This window comes from Chelonia mydas, chromosome 16, assembly GCF_015237465.2.
Source record: "Chelonia mydas isolate rCheMyd1 chromosome 16, rCheMyd1.pri.v2, whole genome shotgun sequence".
NCBI lineage: Eukaryota > Metazoa > Chordata > Testudines > Cheloniidae > Chelonia > Chelonia mydas.
In genome coordinates this window covers 22,656,919-22,673,954 of record NC_057857.1, presented here as the reverse complement: position 1 = coordinate 22,673,954, position 17,036 = coordinate 22,656,919, and the positions used below count along the sequence as shown (strand labels likewise).

General features: G+C 39.4%; 1 protein-coding gene across 17 annotated transcripts in view; it reads right to left on the bottom strand.

Moving 5' to 3' along the window:
• Window positions 1-17,036, bottom strand: part of NEK6 (NIMA related kinase 6) — a 104,688-nt gene that overhangs the window by 74,325 nt on the left and 13,327 nt on the right. The window contains exon 1 of one of the 17 annotated variants that reach the window (XM_043530700.1): window positions 4,250-4,335. The exons of the other annotated variants lie outside the window; for them this stretch is intronic. The gene's annotated coding sequence lies outside the window, so the exon portion shown is untranslated. Of the gene's footprint in view, window positions 1-4,249; window positions 4,336-17,036 lie in introns of those variants that run through there. 17 annotated transcript variants of the gene reach the window in all.

The following is a 17,036-nucleotide window of genomic DNA, read 5'->3' as shown; positions in this document are numbered from 1 at the left end:
TTATAAACTCAAAGGCTAGGAAGACAGCACTCTGAAAATGTATAGGATACCAAACTTCCAACTCGCCATCTTTTGATGTGTGCACGCACATATATGTCAACACCACTTTAGGAATACATCCCAAACACAGCAATCCACCCAAACCTCAAATGATGTGGAATCTGGTCCTCTCTCAGCCCACATACTAGAATAGGTTTGTCTAATATTTGTCCCTGTATTTGAAGGAGTGGCATGACATGAAAGGAAAGCACACTCCAAACACTCACACACAAAGGAAATTCCCCTATCAAGCAATTATGAAAATAACGGCTGTCCTAGTCTCTAAACATCCTAGCACCCACTGTCATCATTCTGAAGAACAGTTATTACTACTACAATATATTCATTTATATATTGTAGCACTATTCACATGCAAAATGCAATTTTTACAAAGCCAGAAACAAGGTACACAAGCACAAACAAGTAAAACAGGCTTTGACTTAGATTGGAAATAAATGAATTTATCTGCTACCTCAGCTTCATCTTTACTAACACCTGTGAAATGAACAAAGTAAAATCAATAACGTAATTAAAAATCATCAGCATAAGATCATAAAGAACTGTAACCACACAAACCCAAAGTTTTTATAGCTAGAAGAGCATAGATCTAGAACCAAATTCTGCCCTGACTTATATCTTGTGCAGTCACACTATTCCTGAAACTCTGTCTTCAGTCAGCTCCAGTACCATCTGCCCAAGCCAAAGCAACCTGTCAATCAAGATCCCAATTCACCACCTCTCCTCATATAAAGTTAAACGAACCCCCTAACCTGAAGGGGCCCACAAGTGCGACAAGCTCACATTCTCATGGGAACTCCTCCACAGGACTATATCTCCCAAACAGATCTGCCTCTTGCTCTTCTCCTTTGACTCAAATATTCCACTCAGCCAAAACCAAGCTTCCACGATCCCCTGCACGTATCTGACAGGTGCCTTTCATAGGGCGGAAGAGCCCAGGGTTCTTGGTACTGGAGCCCAAGATCATTAATTACAAGATGTACATTAAGGAACAGAACCTCATCAGCGTTCAGATTCTTATGCACCTAATCCCCAAGGTGCAGCTCCTCTCCAAACCAGCCTTGGCAACAGCTGCAGCCAGCATAATCAGGTATTAGCATGTGCCTTTGGATGCCTAAAACTCAACTAGAGGCCAAATTATCCTCTCCCAGATGAATACACAGTATGACTAGTGCCGAAAACCTCCCAAGGAAATAGTGAAGCAGCAGTAGTTGTGCCTAGCACGTGCCTGTTTCCTGAGCCAGCACACCTCCATCTTATTACCAGGCATAGCCAGCTGCTTTCCATATGACTGGCACTCAGTCCTTTTTGCTGCCCGCAATGGTACTGAGTGTCAGCAAACCCAAATGTCCACAGATGAACTATTGTTAGCTGATCTAATAGGTAGGAGACAAAAGAAAGGATTACACTACACAGAGTAGTAGTGCCCCCCTGTCCCACAGAAAGAAATTGTCCTCATCTGGCCCTGCATAACAAGCCTCCATTAGGGCCATTGAGGTGGATGCTCCTATAAGGACAAAATGAGCCAAACAGATTACTGCTTTCCTTTGCATTGCTACAAACAAATAGTAGGGCTTTGCACTGTTACAACATCTTATACTGGAGGTGATGGGAAAAATGAAGCCCAGAAGCTAAGTGACTTCCACAAGGCCATTATGAGGCTCAGTATTCCCATCTGTAAAATGAGGGTAGTAGTGCCCTGCCTTACAGACATGCCAAGTGGCCTTTTGCATCTGCCATATGGTTTGAGATCAACAAATAGAAGGTAGTATAGCAATGCAAAATATATTAATTAATAGTGTGTATAGACTATACACCCACATATGTACTTTTTCTCCAGTTTACTATATTCCTCTAGGTTTCTTCCCCACCCTCAATTCCTGGGGGGCCAAATGGGGAAAAGAACTATATTTGGATGAAAATAGCTAGTGTAACAAAATAAGCAATCAAGATATTGTTATGATATGAATACAGCATAACTAATATGTGTTCTATGCAAGATGGGCCATGTGGGGTATCACTGGAAAGGTTATGATTTACTGAATCTGATTATCCTATTTGTATGCATGTATCATTTCTGTATCTGAAGTTAGGAATATGGACTATGTATCAATTACAAAAGTGTTTGCACCTGGGAAACGCCCACCAAGCAGAATGCAGTCAGTCTGGCTGGTTAGTCAATGGGCCATTATGGAGAACAATAGCACTTTGAAGTTGCTAATCCCCCATCTTCCTGAGAAGCTTCCTGGGATGCTACTTTGACACTGCAGGGCCATGTGATCATATCACCTGGTATTGGACCCCATCTTGACCTACTAGTATTTTTCCACTAATGGGGCTGGGGACTAAACTGGAAAACAAAGGATTCCCGCCATATGTAAATCCTATTTAAGGCAGGGAAGTGAGTTAATCTTGGTCAGTTCTTCGCTGAATCCCTGCCCAAGATGACTGCTGAAAACACCTAAGACTGATCCGGGGAAGAAAGGACTGGACTCAGGCTAGAAGGTGTCTGGTCTGTGAAAGGAATATCTGGAGTTCTCAGCTGCAAGCAAGAGGTTTGTCTTCAAGAATCTCTGTAACCTGCTTAAAACAACACTTAGGGTGAGAAATTACTTGTAGCCAGTTTCCTTAGTGTATTAAGTTTAGTTTGCATGTTTGCTTTATTTGCTCAGTAATCTGCTTTGATCTGTTTGCTTTCCTTTATAATCACTTACACTTATAATCACTTATAATCTATACTTTCTAGTTAACAAACTTGTTTTGTTTTCTTTAAACCAGTCTGTGCAATTCATAACTGGGTGACAAGAAGCTGTGCATATCTTCCTCCACATTGAGGGAGGGAGCGATTTTTATGAGCTTACGCTGTACAGATTTCTGTGCAGAGCAAGACAATGCAATTTTGGGTTTGCACCCCAGAGGAGGTGTGCATTTGAGTACTGGACAATCCCCTAGCTATTCTTCCCATGCAAAGCTGATTTCAATGTCTGTGTCTTTCTGCAGCTGGGCGTGTCCCTACCTGTGTGTGTGCTAGAGGAGGCTTGAGGGCCTGGCATAGCAGGACAGGGTGAGGGAGCCCAGGCTGGTGGAACAGGCAGGCTCAGTGGGATTCTAGTACAACAGGTGGCACCCCAGAGTGGGGGAGCATCCTGTCACACACACCCTTCCAAATACCTGTGCATGATTTGTCCGCATTCAAGTGGGTGCCCTATCAAGCCCCTGCCCAGTCACCCTGTGGCATACACAGAGGGATCCAACACTTAATTGTGAATAAAAGCTCTAATATTATGTATCTGATGAGCAGGCTCTTCGGTCAACGACTGATGTACAAATCAAACATTTTACACACGGGAGCCAGGGTTCCCCAATCTCTAGTGAGTGCTGTGTCATTTATAGTAGGCTCCCTGAAAGAGTGAAGTGATGCAAACTATTTTACAAAGTAACCACTACCACAATGATAATACTTTCCTTCCTCTCTGCTGCCCAATAATGTTTTCTCTCCGGCTTACTCATAAAATAAATCTGTCAAGATGCTATATGAGATTACCTATATTTTTAAATGATGATCTAGGCTTATGATTACATTATCTCCCTGGTTCAGTGTACGTGCGATGGAAAAGGCAGTCCAATCCTAGGAGAGTATTATTTTCGAGTGACTTTTATTGTCCATTATCTTAGAGCATTTATGCCACAGCCATGATGTCTGGTAGGAATATTTCACAACAGAAATATCTTTGTCGTTAGTATTCTCATTGCAATTTAGTCAGATCAACCTTTAAATCCCATCTATCATACTGAAGTGCTTTGGCAACACAAGCACAGTAATATATGCTTCCATGTAGAACCTAATTACAGGCTAGGTTAAACAGCATACTCCCCCCCTCCTGTATTACAAGGAGATAGGAAATCCTGAGCAGGCTTTGGTTTCTCACCCTCCCTTTTTGTTGGTGGAAGTACACGACCAGTTCATTATAACAGACTGATTCCGTCTGGCACATGACAAAAATTCAGTTGAACCTAAACAAACTTCTGACAGCATTTCCAAAAGCAGAGAATATTTACTGTAAATCCTTGACAAATTTTTCCTCCTCAGTTCGTCTCTCTCTCTTGACAGTCACCTTAAAATGACTAGAAATTACCATAAGTAAATAGCAGTTTAACATCCAAAAAAAGAGTGTTAACATTTAATACACACCTGCCAAAACTAAAGAACTATTAATAGGGACGTTGAAGGAGAAAACTTGAGACATGCCACTGAAATGCATTAGATAGGAGAGAATTCTGCAAGAAATGAGTAAGAAAATACAATTTAGCAAACATTTTGCTTAAAGAGACTAAGATCAGACCACATACGTAAAGGTGGCTTTTATACCACAGTGAAGAGAAACCTATTAAAAAGATATAAGCTCTTCAGAGCAGGGACTATGCATTCTTTCTTACTAACAGCTAGAAAAAGTGACAGGAATTCAAGGTAAAAACTGTCAGACATGAAGCTCACACATATCAATTGAGAGTTTCAAAATCTAGGGCTTGGTCTGCACTTGAAGATTATGTTGGCATGGTTATGTTGTCCAGTGTTGTGAAAAACTACACCCGTGACAGAGCTATGCCAACATAACCCCCAGTGTAGACCCAACGATGTTAATGGAAGAGTGGTTCCATTGACATAGCTAACATTGTTCAGCCAGGTGGTGTTCCTACACCAACAGAAAAACCCCTTCTATTGGTGTAGGCTGCATCTACACTATGGGGCTTTCCTGGCATAGCAATAACCCAACCTAAAACTATGTCAGAGGAAGTTGTACAGTATTCTCCAAAATATAACTCAACTTGAATAATGTACACCTGCAAAACCCAAGGAGATACATTATTAATCAGTATGAAGACTGTGTAAAGGCTATTGAGGTCTCCCTACAATACGCCTGTTGATCTTGTGTCATGGTGATGTTAGTTCATGGATACAGTTCCTAAAACTTACAGCTAATATATTGTCTAATTCAGTTTTATTGTTCCCCAAAGGCACAAGCTCTAAAGAGCTAGAATAGCAAAATTCAACTGTCTCGATCTCTCAAGTTTAAGAAGTTTTTAAAGTGTGCATTGTGGAGCCAATATAACAAAAAAAGGCATCAATCATTACAGTCTATGCAAATACATATGGTGACAAGGCTGAAAAGCAGATGAACTCACCCAATAGACCACAATGTTTCCAGTTCAGGGGTTCTCAACCTTTTCCTTTCTGAGCCCCCCACCTTCCCATTCCCCCAACATCCTATAAAAACTCCACACACCCCCTTGTGCCTCAACAACTGTTTTTCTGCATATAAAAGCCAGGACCAGGCGTTAGGGGGTAGAAAGCAGGGCAACTGCCTGGGGCTCCATGCCACAAGGGGGCACAGGAAGTTAAGTTCCTTGGGCTCCAGCTCCAGGTGGCAGGGCTTGGGGCTCAGGGAGTCAGCCTCATGCGGTGGGGCTTCAGCTTTCTGCCCTGAGCCCCAGCCAAGTCCAGTGCTGGCCCTGCTTGGTGAACCCCCCTCGGTGAAACCTGCTCGCAGCCCCGCAGGGGGCCCCAGACCCCTGGTTGAGAACCATTGCTCCAGAGTAACAAGGCATTCATTCAGTCTTTAAAACATGTAGTTGTTTGGTAGTAAAATGTCTTATGAAACAGTTCCTGACTGAAAGCAAGAGTTTCTTTTCAAAATTTATTGACCATATTTTTAAATCCCAAAAGTTATCAATTAATCCACTGCAATTTTTTTAATACAGTCTTTCTTTAGATTTATACAAGTGCAAAAATGTATCTTAGTCAAGATTTCTTTTTTTTTTTTGTCTTTACTGTTCCAAGTGGAGTATCACCTAAATGGGTAACTACCTCTAATGAGAGTTACATATGTACATGGCAAGGTGAAATATTTAAATGAAAAAATATTTCTTTATTTTTCTTATATCTGAAAAATAATGAATATGTAAATATCTGCTGCCAGGCTCAAATACAGAAGCCAAGTTTCAGCCCTCAGCAAAAATTTTACATGCACGTTATAAACCCCTAAAAAAAGAGAAGAGAAGCTTTATAATGGAAAAGCTGACAGACCTTAACTGGAAGCAAAGAACTGAAGTCTTTTTAGTATTTTAGTCACATACATCCCATTTTATGGGTATTAGAATAATTTATCCTGAAGGCAGGTGCAGATGAGGTTTTGTTAAGACTTTGTGTAGTCTTTACTAGTTGCAACAGCTAGAGTGCTGAGCATTGTTTCCTTGAAGATATCAAAATTCATTAACTGAGAACACTTTAGTTAAAGAACTGAAAACCCTAGAGCTTTTTTCATATTATGTCATGTCAACAACTGATATTCATTAAACAAATGGTGACAGCCACTGTAATTCACTGTTCCATACTTAGGAGCAAAATGACATGCTCAGGGTTCAGCTGATCGCCATATTTGGGGTCGGGAAGGAATTTTCCTCCAGAGCAGATTGGAAGAGGCCCCGGGGGTTTTCGCCTTCCTCTGCAGCGTGGGGCACGGGTCACTTGCTGGAGGATTCTCTGCACCTTGAAGTCTTTAAACCATGATTTGAGGACTTCCATAGTTCAGACATAGGTGAGAGGTTTATTGCAGGAGTGGGTGGGTGAGATTCTGTGGCCTGCATTGTGCAGGAGGTCAGACTAGATGATCATAATGGTCCCTTCTGACCTTAATATCTATGACTCTGTGACAGTAAGTCAACAAACTTAGGGCTTGTCTACACTGGCAATTTACAGTGCTGCAATTCTCTCACACAGGGGTGTGAAAAAGCACCCCCCTGTGCACAGCAAGTTTCAGTGCTGTAAAGTGCCAGTGTAGACAGTGCACCAGCACTGGGAGCTGCGCCCCCAGCACTGGGAGCTGCGCCCCTCATAGAGGTGGGGGTTTTTAAGGGCACTGGGAGAGCTCTCTCCCAGCACTCTGCCACGACCACACAAGCCACGTTAAAGCGCTGCCCTTAGAGCTATTCAGAGCCACTCGCTACAGATGTCAATAGAAATAATGCTACTTGCCAATATTTAAATATTTGCAGCAAACTTCCCACTTTGTTTCAAATCCTTCTTCACCCACAGCTCAAGGTTTACATTAGTCACTGAGATTAATCTTTCAACAGAAATACTACCGAATATTCTACATTGTAGTAGCTGGACGAACTCCTCAAGAAACCCAACTTATTTCTAAAAAATAGAATGGTTTGTCATAGTTTTCTCCATTATTTATCACCCTGTTTAAACTATGGAAAGACCATCAAGTACCACATTTTAAAAGTAATAATAATAAAAGTACTTCAGATCCAAACATTTTACAAACTTAACTAGCCAGTCCTCAGCACTCTCCTGTGCCGTAGTTACTATCATCGTCTTCATTTTACCAATTAAGAAAATGATACAAACAATTAAAGGCAAGCATCCCATGACATCATTCAAATATCTGTAAACTTATGTCCATCAAGCTATGTATATTTAGCTTTCTTAATGCTTTGTACATTTTAATCTTTCCTACCTCAGAAGCCATCTCATTCCTTACAATACGTGCTGCCACATCAGAGTGAGTCAGCTTGCAAACACTACTAAAAGTCCTTAGATTTAAATCTACGGGGCCTGGAGCTTGGACATAGTCAGTGGACAGCCCTTACCTTTGGAATTTTTTTCCTCTTACTGGCCCAACAGAGCCCAAGACCCTGCTGTCCAGTTCATAGGCACAGTTTAAGGTCCATCACTTCTCCGAGCCATCCGCCTGGGGGAGTGATGTTGAGATTAGGGTTCTTTAAATTTACTTTGTTGGGTGACAGTATTGTAATGGTCATTAACATTGGCCCACAAGTCTCATTCTCTATTTAAGTGTTGTATAAGCAGCCAGGGACAATGTAAAGGCCACTTTTTCAAGTCAGAAATAAGTCTGTTTCTCCAGCCCCCTTATTTTCTGTTGCTTATCTTTGAATCTTCATATCTTTTGATAATGAGATGCCCACAGCCAAATGCTATTTTTAGATGCAGTCATACCGGAGTCAGAAAGGGAGGAACTATTGGCACTCACCTCCATGGCAGAATGCTTTGGAATATGCAACCCAATCCTACTTTGACTTTATCCATCACATCATCACTCATGTCTATTTCACAGTCCATTATCACTTTTTTCAGCATGCTGCTTTTTCCTTCCATTGAACATGTATGCTACAGATTTCTTTTTCCCATATATATTAGCTTTCATTTGTTCAAAGTGGGATTCAGCACTGATTCTTTCAATACACTCCTATACCTCTCCCAACAATCTAATATACAGATCTTTATTATCACCCTTTACTTACAATTGCTTCAGCCATAGATCATTTTCTCTTTTGAAGACTGGTCATACAATTTACTTTTCTTCACTCTTCTAGTACCAAACCAACTGACTTTTCAAGAAGAATTGTCAGTAGTTGGAAAAGTTTGTTGGCTCATTCCCTTAAAATGCATATCATCCAAACCACCCAATTTGTACATGTCCACATTTTCCATCTACAGTATTCACTCACTATAAATTATATTTACAATTTTTTTTGTAAACTAAAACTAAAGCCACAAACCAGCATGGCATGAACTAGCATAGACCCTTATGGAATCCCAAGGAAGTGGCACCCAAATTGCTCAAACTACTTTTCTTCAGAAAAAGAAAAAAAAAAATCTACCTTTAATAAAAGGTGTTAAATATCTCTGCCATATTTGAATCCTTATTAATTTCTGTTTATTAATAGGCCTATTGTTTCTACTAATAAATATCCCCCTGATATTTTCGAAGTCCTTATTATTCTCCTCTCACACACACACACACCCTTCTTCACCACATGTGAAAGGTTTAACTCAAGCTAATTTAGGCTATTTCTCAGGCAGAGTGATCTGTATTTTGTCTTTTACCGCTTTCCTTTTGCTCCCCTTATTTTTCTCTAGAAGACTTATAAAACACCATTTGCTTCTAGGTCACCTACTCTACTGCCATTTGCAATATAGATTTGGAGGTAGGTTTTGATTTGGAAGTGTTTATGCTTTTTTTTTTTTTTTTAAATGCAAATCACTTGCAAAATGAGTTCCTTAGAACTTGAGCCCAACTGAAATAAGATATTGTTTTTAAAGAAAGTCTCCTGAATATGGTTTTAAATGAGGCTCACACCATTCATTACAAGATTGTTTCACGTGGCTCCCATTAAAGAATCCCAGAATCGGTGCCAAGAGCACTTGGCGATTTATAGTTATGACACATAATCAATGTGACAAGAGGTCAATGTGCCTTCACATCAGGCTAACTATACTATTCTTACCTCTTATTTCTGTTCTCAGACACACACACAAATGGGTATATGTATATTTAAGACATTCAACAGATAGGATAGATAATCTTTTTTTAAATTAAAGGGCCTATATATTACAGATAAATTGAGACATAGGGCCTTTCAAGTGCTTTTCTGTGCAACCTTGAACTCCATATAGATATCCACTATACAAATGTTCACATTCTTTGAAACATCATCAGCAGACACTCCATGCTACTACTGTAACTAATATACATCCGTATTAAAACTATCTGGAATTTTACTGTCTTGGTTACCAAGCATGCAAAAACATGCTTACCTTTTAATTTACAAAGAATAAAGCTTTCAAGCCTGAAGCCAAAGTTATATAAGAACATTTCTGTTACCATTCTCAGAATTTGTGCATTCCTGATTAACAGAAGAATATAGGCTGTAAATATGTTATTTATATAACATGACCTTGCTGCATAGGCTGCTAGACACATTAATATCATTAAAACAATACTGAAATCAGTATTAGCCATGTGTTGCCATGAAAGGTGCAGTATCTAAACCAATCCCCAGAATTACAGTTTGCCACCATAAAGAGCACAACTAAGATGCCTAACCACTTACCCAGCCCACTTCTATAAACCAAATACAACTAGCACTCTCAAGCAAAAGCCTAGCAAACAGATGGGCCTTATACACCATTCCCTAGGTCAAACAGACTCTAGAAAATCAATAAGGGAAGTCAGCTCCAGTGTACAGGAGGACCTTCCATCAATTTCTACCCCAGCTCTCCCAAAACTTTAATCTAGGAACTGTTAAAATGAAATGTCTCAACTGATCTCACTAAATGCTAAATAAATACAATAGTATTAATACTAAATCCTAAGACATCTTCCTAAAAAAAGTCTAATGATAATAAACACTACTGGTTTTGCCAGGGTGTAGCCCCTTTTAATTGAACCATTTCAGAGCCCTTTACAAACATCAAGCAATCCTCACAGCACACCTCTGAAGTACTGTTGTCATTTCTCAGATGTGTTTAGGCACCAAGAGGTACCACAGCTCAGGTCGTGAGTCAATGTCATAGAGGGGCAGACAGCCCAGAAGTCCGTCCTGACTCTTAGTTCCCTGATCTAATCACTATGCCCATGGACTCGGTTTGTGGCCCCATAACATGAATATTCTAAGGGATGAGAAACCAGGAGCCAGTATACCTGTCCTGCTGCAGAGGGAATCTGCCAAGGGCTAAGGGCAGGAATAGAAAACATATTTGCACTTAACTTCAAATAAGCCAGAACAGCTTGAAGTATTTACATTTCTCATAATCAAAAGTAAGAGGAAATGATGTTGAGAATTATGCAAGTCAGACACTCTGAAGAATCACGTGATTCAAATCCAAAGGCAACTTCAAAACCACCTCATAAAAGTGTATGCAAAATGTGCAAAGCAGCCAGATGCTAACATTGCAAGAATAGCTTTCGCAGCATCTGGATCCTGCAACTAATAGCCAAACGGAAGCAGAACTTTTGCCTGTATAAAAAGATTAAACTTTTTTCTCCTTAAATTAAAAAAAAAAAAAAAAAAAAACTAAATTAGAGACTTTTTTTCCTGAGAATCAGAGTAACAGCCGTGTTAGTCTGTATTCGTAAAAAGAAAAGGAGTACTTGTGGCACCTTAGAGACTAACCAGTTTATCTGAGCATGAGCTTTCGTGAGCTACAGCTCACGAAAGCTCATGCTCAAATAAACTGGTTAGTCTCTAAGGTGCCACAAGTACTCCTTTTCTTTTTCCTGAGAATGACAGGTTTCAGAGTAACAGCCGTGTTAGTAGGTATTCGCAAAAAGAAAAGGAGTACTTGTGGCACCTTAGAGACTAACCAATTTATCTGAGCATAAGCTTTCATGAGCTATGCATCCGATGAAGTGAGCTGTAGCTCACGAAAGCTTATGCTCAAATAAATTGGTTAGTCTCTAAGGTGCCACAAGTACTTCTTTTCTTTTTTCCTGAGAATATATGTCAAGAAGAGTACTAATTTATAAATGTGTTCTATCTCCTGAATAAAATCATTAATCATTTTCCGATATATTCTGCAAAAGCATCCCATCACATCTGGAACTGACAGCACCAGTTTTTAATTACTGTTCTTGCTAACTTTATATTAACAGTTGTGTTTCACTTTGAACAACAAGATTGCCTTAAAGTAAATACAATTCCTTGCCCATATGGACAAGTTATTCTCAAAGAATAAGGGTCACACCGATACTTTTTAGAGTGAGACTATGAGGTGATCCTTCTGCAGTCTGTAGAGCGGCTTTTATTACTTCTTCTGCTGATGACTAGGGTTAACTTTAAGTTCTTGCAGAGAAGGGGACTCTCCCCTTCCTGGGCTAAATGCCCAAATTCCTTCAGGATTCACAAGACTGTCTTTTTTAAATCAAGTCCAATTCTTCTACAGAAAGGTCTGCACATAATGTTCTGCAAAGAATCTGAGAATCAACCTTAAAAGAAAATTATAAATAAACTGTGCATGCACAACATATTCTAATACAAATGTTCTCAGTGCAGTAGCACAAAGCTAAGTACTATCTGAGGAGTCAGTCAGTAATGCCCTTAAGCTGTTTGGGGGGGGGGCGGGGGGATTTGACTACCCTGTCTACCCCCTGCATTTCCTTCCCAACCTCCTTTGACTGCCAAGATATTTGTGCCTAGACACAGCACTGATCTCAGATCACTGCTACTTTACGTACCATGGGGTACATATTTAGTATTTTAGAGATCCAGAAAAATGAGGTTTTACTCACCAGGGCAATAGCTATAAATTCCCACTGCCGTCTGTCCCTTCTCTTACAAACGCTGCAGGTCCTATACCTCCAAGGTGACGCACTTGCAGCCACTTCTCTGCAGCAACTTCCTCTATGGCAATATTACCTCAGAAACTGAGCTACCTTCTCCCCTGACAGCTGAGTGAAAGTTAATTTTCCAATAACCTTCTTGACATTATCAATCTCTGTCAATAATGCTCCTGAACACACCCAAGAAATTACACCATGGACCAGTCCATCACCATTTTCAGGCAGCTGCGTGCTATTACACATTTACATAAATGCAACAGCCAGTTTGTTTCAAAAGAGGCCCTAAATATTTACCTTATTTTAAAACTATCTGTACTCAATGCAAATCATGCTAACAGCTGTGGAATACCTGAGTAAAGCAACACCACTTATCAAGAATTTTATACAGAGACAGATTCTACCATTGACAAGTTGTATTCTTTTCCCCAAAACATGAAGGTTTTAAGCATCCATGCCCCATTAGCCCTAATGGAAAAAGTATTCCCAGCTACCATAGGAATGAATGGGAAAACTGACCCAGTAACAGGTCACAAACATGAACCCAACTTAAAATCAGGTTCAGACATAGCCTAAGTACCAGGCAAAAATCAAGTGCTAAGATGACAAAGATAAAATTAAAGAGTAGTGACAGCTGGGAAACAAATCAAACCAATTTAAAATAAAACTGATATAAACAACTAATTCAGTCACCAAATGTTTACTGGTCGTTATCTAGCCAATGAATGGTCTGTGATTATTAGACAATCTCTCTCAGCTTTTCTAAGTTTATTGGTTTTACTCCTACATTTTCATTTGAAATTCTAACAAAGTTGATGGATCAAAAAGCCATACACAGGTACCTTATTTGTAGATGCAACTCCAGCTTTGTCTTAAAATGGTTTCACCTGGAGGCTGTTTTACTATTTTTCCTATTTAATTTCCTGCAATGAAATTAATTTAATAGTGGATATGATAGTGCAAAAGCAAATGTGAGCTTGACTCTGCTTTGTATTACCTTTTTTTAGAAATTCTTTCTGAATAATTTTTGTTATATTTATTCATTGATTTTTGACTAATAGCAGTAACTGATAGAAGAGACTGAACAATGTAGCCAGCTAGATTCTTCTGCTAGGAAGGATGAAACTGAACCTTTTTATGCTTATGGGAAACAATTACACTACATCAGATCTCTTGCTTGGTTCAAGTCTGGACATCCAATGAGATTCTTGGGTTATCCCTCAAGGGAGCCACCTTAATAAACAACAGCAAACCTTTGTATGTACAATACTATGCATTGAAGGATCTGAAAGTGTTTTACAGATATACTTTCTAATGTTTCTGTGTGGTAGGCATTATTTAACACGCAGCGGTAAGTAAGGCACAGAACTATTAAGTGACCTTTCTAAAGGTCATAGAGAGAGTCAGAGCTGGGAACAGAACAGATCTGTCCTGACTCTATGCCCTGCTCTAACCACTAGACAGAATCACAAAATAAATATGTAGATTACTGCAGTGATTTATAGATGTTTAGAAGTGACATGGGCTAGGTGAGCAAGGTTTCTATAAAAACAGCAGAATGTTCTGGTAGTGCAAATTCCCGCAAATTGAAAAAGTTGTCACACTACAGCCAGCAGCCTTATAACCATTTTCAAGAAAGTAACAGTAATGCATGAGAAAGGAGGAACACACAGACAAAAGAATGAGATATTAGGATAAACAGAAAATGTTTAGTAGTGAAGTCAGAATATTTACTAGTTGATTAGAGTGCTGCATAAAATACTGCCGCATTTATTCAAGATTTGCTGAAGCTCAAACTACCAGTGAAAACACATTCTATTCCGCATTGATTTTTCTTCTTGCACTAAAAGATAACTTGTCAGTCAAAACAGAAGGAAAGCCACCCCAGTGACAAACATGTCGTCCACAAGCATGAAAAGGAAGAGGTATCATATAGATAACTATCCAGGCCTAGCCTTTTCTACACTCTAGAGCACAAGGATTGCCAAGGGACATACAAAACTCAGATATGTTGGCATTTCAGAAACTAGACCCTATGAAAATGGAGGTTTCATCTATTTATCCTCTTACTTCACAATTCCATTAGTCAGTGCTACTTTAACTCCACCTAGTCTTTCTTTCCATATGATATCAGAGACCCTCATTCCATCTTTTGTGCAAGTTAAGATTATTCTATTTTAAATTGCAAATTATCAAATCCTATGTTTATAGTATCAAGCATAAAAAATTAAATAAGTCCTACATGCAGTTGTTCAAATCTTCAGGAGGACTAAAATCAACCTTTGTATCACTCATCTTACAACCTCATCGTTGGTCCTTACTATACTGAAGTGAAATTCATACCTAGACACCTCTTCATAACAGAAACTGTTTTGGTGGCCCACTGGTCTGATGTAGTAAGGCATTATTCTATGTTCCTTCCTATGGAACCAATCTTACCACATGGTTCAGCTACTTCTGCATGCTTGATATGTCCATAACACTCACTAGACTGGAGCTCTTGAGACTTCCTGCTTTCAGCAAATGTTCCCTAATTGTGACACAGACTCTACAGTATTGTAGGTTCAAATGCTGAATGCAGACAAAGCTGTCTTTCACCAGCTTTGGAAAACAGACTCACCCATTCTGCTGACTCTCTCCAAAAGCCCTGCATACTATTAAGTACTCATTCAAGGTTTTGTTTTTTGGTTTGTTTGTTTGTAATTCTAGTGCTTACAGCAACAGGAAGTGTGAATAACATTTTCTAAGCTGTGATACATCTCACAATACATGTATGTGAACCAAAGTCAATCTGTGAATCAGAATGGTCCTGGGGGTAATGTACTGGATAGAGGAGTGAAGAGATCTGGAATATAGTCCCACCTCTACCACCAGAAGAATTTTTCCATTTGCCTAGCTATGTCTATACAGCTGTGGTCAGGTTGACCTAACCACATCACACAGGGTGCAAAATTTTTCACAGCCCCTGAGCAATGTAGCTAGGTCAATCTAATTTTCAGATGTAAACCAGGCCTTATTCTATCTGTGCCTCAGTTGTCCATCTGTAAAATGGGGATACTACTACTGCCTTACCTTACAGAGGTATTGCAAGGATCAATTAATTAATGAATATGATGTGCTCAAGATAAAGCAATGAAGGATGTATATAAATAAAATTCCTCACTTATTAACAGAAAAAAGTGAAGCAGAGTATGTATGTGGAGAACCATAGCAAAATATTCCATTTTTAGTGTGCTTTTTTTAATTGCCTCTTTCAAGTAGTGAGAAGTTCAATTCAGTTATTTTAAAAAAAAACAGAAGAGCAATTCGTCTGCTAATGGTTCAAGTACAATACTAGAGACTATACATGTGGCCAATACATCATTACACAATTAATCACTGCTGCCTATGGCTGGGTCTTGATAGCTGTGAGGTACAAATCAAATGACTGAGTTAATAACCTTACAAGCTATCGCTTTACAGTATGGTATATTGTGTTGTGGTAAATCTGAAAAACAGATATTATAAAAATCCTTTCCCACAAAGAAACTTATCATGAAAAACTTCACTAAAACCATAACTCTTAGCTGGAAACTGAAATCCTAACTCCCTGCTAGACTTCATATGGAGCAGCTAAGAAAATGAGCCAGCTTATAATCTTACTGACATGTCATCTAATAGTTTTCTATTTTTTTTTTTTTTTTTTTTTACAAAACACATTTTATTAGGTATCCACTCAATACAGCCTCATATGCAAACCAATTCCCAGTCCCATACAATACAGTATTTGCTAAAAGAATTCAACTCACTGATCTACAAAGTTAAGTTCAAAAAGATGTATTTATGGCCAGAATTACACTCCTTTAAAAAAAAAAAAGGAGTAGGGTATCTGATACTTCAGGAAAGAAGTGACTAACTGGGAAAGGGTGGGGAAAATTTTTACATAGCCATGTGGTTTCTCAAACTCAGAGCCATGAGTCAACAGATTCAGACAATTTCAGACAAAGACAGGAAAAGGAGAAGTGAGTTCTAAAGTCAAGGGGACCTCACAGAGAATACTCTGCCAGCATCTGCCTCATTTTTATATTGAGGAGGTTCCAGTTTGAGCACCTTTGCTGATCTCAAATGTGATAGCACAGCATGGGGAGAGAGTACATAGAGTCCAGAATCTCAGGGCTTTATAATTATTTATATGCATTGTGGCAGCACCTAGAGATCCCAGCCCCACTGTGGTAGTCACTGTACAAACCTATAACAAAGAGATGATCCATGCCTCAAAGAGAAGCCAAGTCAAAAGTTGATCAGGAAACCAACTGGTAGCCTGAGCCAAGGTACCTCTGTAATAAGCTCACAGCAATTCTGCACCAGCTTCACTTTAAAAAAAAAATGTAGCCCCACTCTGTGGTAACAGCATCAAGGTGAAAAAACACAGATGACATCAACAAGGTTTATATTATAAACAAATGCAGCCTCTTGGCGACAAATATCTGAAGGAAAGCTGCCCAGGCCATTTCTGCTGCTTGGTGATCTAGGAGCACTAACCTGGCCACTAGATACAATCTTGAACAACAAATAGCGGACACACACTCTAAATGGCAGATATTATCCTCACCACATCTTATTGTTGCTTCCCCCAAACAACTGACACCACCTCACTCTTATCCATTTGGAGTATCAGCCAGCTGACCCTCAATTGTGCCCCAATGTCAACCAACCACCAGGAAAGGCAAGTGATTGCTTTGTCTAGGTCAGAGGAGATTGGTGTCATCAGCATACTGAACCAGCCAGCTGAAACTTTTTATATATTTTACAGCAATACACTACACATACACATGCTGAGAGAGTGGGTTTTGG